Genomic DNA, 3508 nt, shown 5'->3' with positions numbered 1-3508 from the left:
ATTGGCCGTCTGTTGTGATTGCAGCTTTTCGACGTTAAGCTTTCCTTGCATTGTTGAGCGCACATTTTTTGCTGCATAGAGGCGGGAACGTATCTTGGCTACAACAAGATAGTGGTCCGAGTCGATGTTTGGCCCTCGGAGTGTACGTACGTCCAAAACGCTTGAAGCATGCCTTCCGTCTATCACAACATGATCGATTTGGTTTCTCGTTTTTCGATCTGGAGACAGCCATGTAGCTTGGTGGATGTTCTTATGCTGGAACCTAGTACTACATATTACCATATTTCGGGCCCCGGCGAAGTCGATCAGCCTCAGTCCGTTATCGGACGTTTCGTCGTGGAGGCTGAATTTTCCGACAGTGGCGCCAAAGATCCCTTCCTTGCCCACCTTGGCATTAAAATCGCCAAGCACGATTTTGACATCGTGTCGGGGGCAGCGCTCATATGTACGTTCCAAGCGCTCATAGAAGAGATCCTTGGACGCCTCATCCTTCTCTTCCGTCGGGGCATGGGCGCAGATGAGCGAGATGTTGAAGAATCTAGCTTTGATGCGGATTGTGGCTAGACGTTCGTCCACCTGGGTGAATGCCAGTACACGCCGACGGAGCCTGTCTCCTACCGCGAATCCAACAGCGAATATGCGCTCCTTTACGTGGCAGCTGTAGTAGACGTCGCAAGGCTTCATCCCTACTTTTCCTTGCCCCGTCCATCGCATTTCTGTGATGGCGGTGATGTCAGCCTTTGTCTTCCCGAGGACATCAACCAGCTGGGCAGAGGCACCTTCCCCATTAAGGGTCCGGATATTCCAGGTGCATACCCTTAAATCATAGTCCTTTATACGTTTGCCGTGGTCGTCATCAGAAAAAGGGGGTCTCATCCGGGGCTGTTTGTTCTTTTTCATTGAGCGGGGTTTTAACGTGGCGGGACCCAAACCTAGCGCACGCGAAGTTTTACGCCTTCTCACTTTAGTTCGCTCCCAAAAGGGTGTTTGGTTGCTACCCAGAGGATACGTGGATACAAATATCCGGACGTTGTGAGCTGCGATTTGAACCGTACGCACAAGAACCGCTTCTGGCCGCTCCCAGGTGAATGGCAGTCAAGAATTTTCCACTTCTGCGCACGGAACCATCCTCCGCCTGAAGTAAATAACAGGTTTATTTTAGTTTTCATACATCTTCAATTCCCCACAAAAAGGAAACATTTAAATGAATCAGGTGATCACGTTGTTGCTGTGTATCTGGTAATGACATTGTTGCTGTATCTCGATAACCGATTAATTATATTTGAGTGTTGATTTCATCAGCGAACTCTAATTTTAGATTTTCTTTCCCCTGCGTTTGAGACATCGAGATTTTAAAGATATTCCAGCACTAAATTTGCACAGGAATACAATAAATTATAAACAAATAAAGGTTAAAGATTACTTTCAAAATATTATCGTTTAACCAATCAGCTGATAAATAACCCAATCGAAAAACCTCTCATCCTTAATTGTGTTTGAAAGCTGTCACTTCGATAATCACTTTTCACTCAAGTCACTTCGAAACACTTCACTTTTAGTGTGTTTTCACTTCGCTCGAAAATTAGCATGCGGCAGCCCTGCATTGTACCAGTCTTTTATGTCTGATACAAGAACGATAGAATACAAGATTGGGCATTCCCGCAGAATGACATTTGTGGCAATAGGTAAACAAAGAAGATGGCGAAGAACAATGAGTTGACAGTTGTGAATTTGCAGTGAGAAAACATGATTTCATTTGGCAAATGATCATTGTAAAAAGGTATTTAACAAATATCATTAACGAAGTACCAAAAATAGTGTTTGTGATGAAAGTGTTGTGGTGGCTGTCCAATGTGTTTGCTTTATATTGTTTAAATGTTCGCCAAAATGTTAAAATGTTCGCTATATCGTGGGCGTAGTGCGCCCATTTGCAAGCTGAGCTTCGATAAAATAAATAAATAAAACAAATAAATCTGGAAAGAAGCTGGGTGGGGTTTAGTAGCGCCGCCAACTATTTCCGGCTATTCCATCCAAAGGGGTTGCCCGATCCAAAAAAAATTCCACACACTTGTAGTCACATTATTTAAACACCCACCTTAGTAATTTTTAGTCACTAATTTATTTACAAATTGGGTTCGAAATATGCCCTTTTTTGTAAAATTCGGAAATTAGCGTACACTTATCACACCTATTCTCCTTAAATCAGTCACTTCACTAATATATTTTTGTATTCCCCTTCACTTTACACTCTACTCGATTAGTTATAACTTTCTTTACGACTTTAATATTAACCAATTAATCACAATTCATTAAATAAAACACCGTCAAAATCACGCATCTGACTTTGGTTGCATGTGCAAATTAAATGGCGGAGTTCAGCTGTCAAACTCCAAAATATGCAAAAGAATGAGAGACAAAACCCAGTAAGCATTAAAAATATACAAAGGTGTTCTCTGCAGAAGGTGTTCAGCTCCTTTTCTTCGCAAAACAGAAAGAGAATTCTATTTTGTGAGGGTTATAATCCTTAAGTGCGGCCGAAGGCCGCCTACAATGAAAGGTGTTCTCTGCAAAAGGTGTTCAGCTCCTTTTCTTCGCAAAACAGAAAGAGAATTCTACTTTGTGAGGGTTATAATCCCTAAGTTCGGCCGAAGGCCGCCTACGCAGAAAGGAACTCTACGCAAAAATACATTTGTTAAAAGAACATTTTTTTTTTATAAAAACTTGTTTTTTCTTTTTAAAATTAACTTTTTGATTCTTTATTCAAAATCGCCCGATATCTAATTTGGCATAATTTCTATTATTAAAAAACTCCACGGTTTCTGTTAGTTGGGTCATATTCCACTTCAAACTGCTCAGTTTATAATAATAATAGTAATAATAATAATAATAGATTGGCGCATACACATATGTTAGTGATTGGCCGAGCTTCTCCTCCGATTTGTAGCGTGCGCCTTGATGTTGTCACACAAAACAACTGCGCTCGTCAAGGCTGACGAATTTGGGAGGGCGATTTCGAAGGCGAATTCTTGCAGACGCACCAATTCAAGTCTGCTTTAGCCATACCATCAGTAAAAATAAATAAATTCCGTGGCATGGAAGAGGACACGATTGCTAAGTATGAAGAAAATGATGAAATGCTCGACTACCAGCCGCAATTCGCCTAATTTCAAATACTAAACAAGGACTTTATGTTTGCATTCACCGAGTTTGGCATGTATGTATTTGATATGCGCACATCCTCCGTAGATTTGTGGTGCACCCAGTCTGAGCAAATTGTAGATTGCCTCGTAGTTGGAAAGGAAATTGTGGCTTTTACACAAATTAGATCGTTGTATAGTGTATAGTTAAATCCGATGGCAGTAAGTTGTGATAACTAAAAATTTATGACAATATTTGAAAATGATGTATTTTTTTATTGCAGGGTCATGCATGAGTGCTGGTGCGTCAACTGCGACGACTTGTGCGAAAAATTTTAGAGCGTTCTTGTTTGATCTGCAAAAATGTCAAT

The sequence above is a fragment of the Rhagoletis zephyria genome, unplaced genomic scaffold, assembly GCF_001687245.7.
Source record: "Rhagoletis zephyria isolate East Lansing unplaced genomic scaffold, Rhagoletis_zephyria_1.1 Rzeph_scaffold_00042, whole genome shotgun sequence".
NCBI lineage: Eukaryota > Metazoa > Arthropoda > Insecta > Diptera > Tephritidae > Rhagoletis > Rhagoletis zephyria.
The sequence above is the reverse complement of the archived record's forward strand: the minus strand, read 5'-3'. Positions refer to the sequence as shown.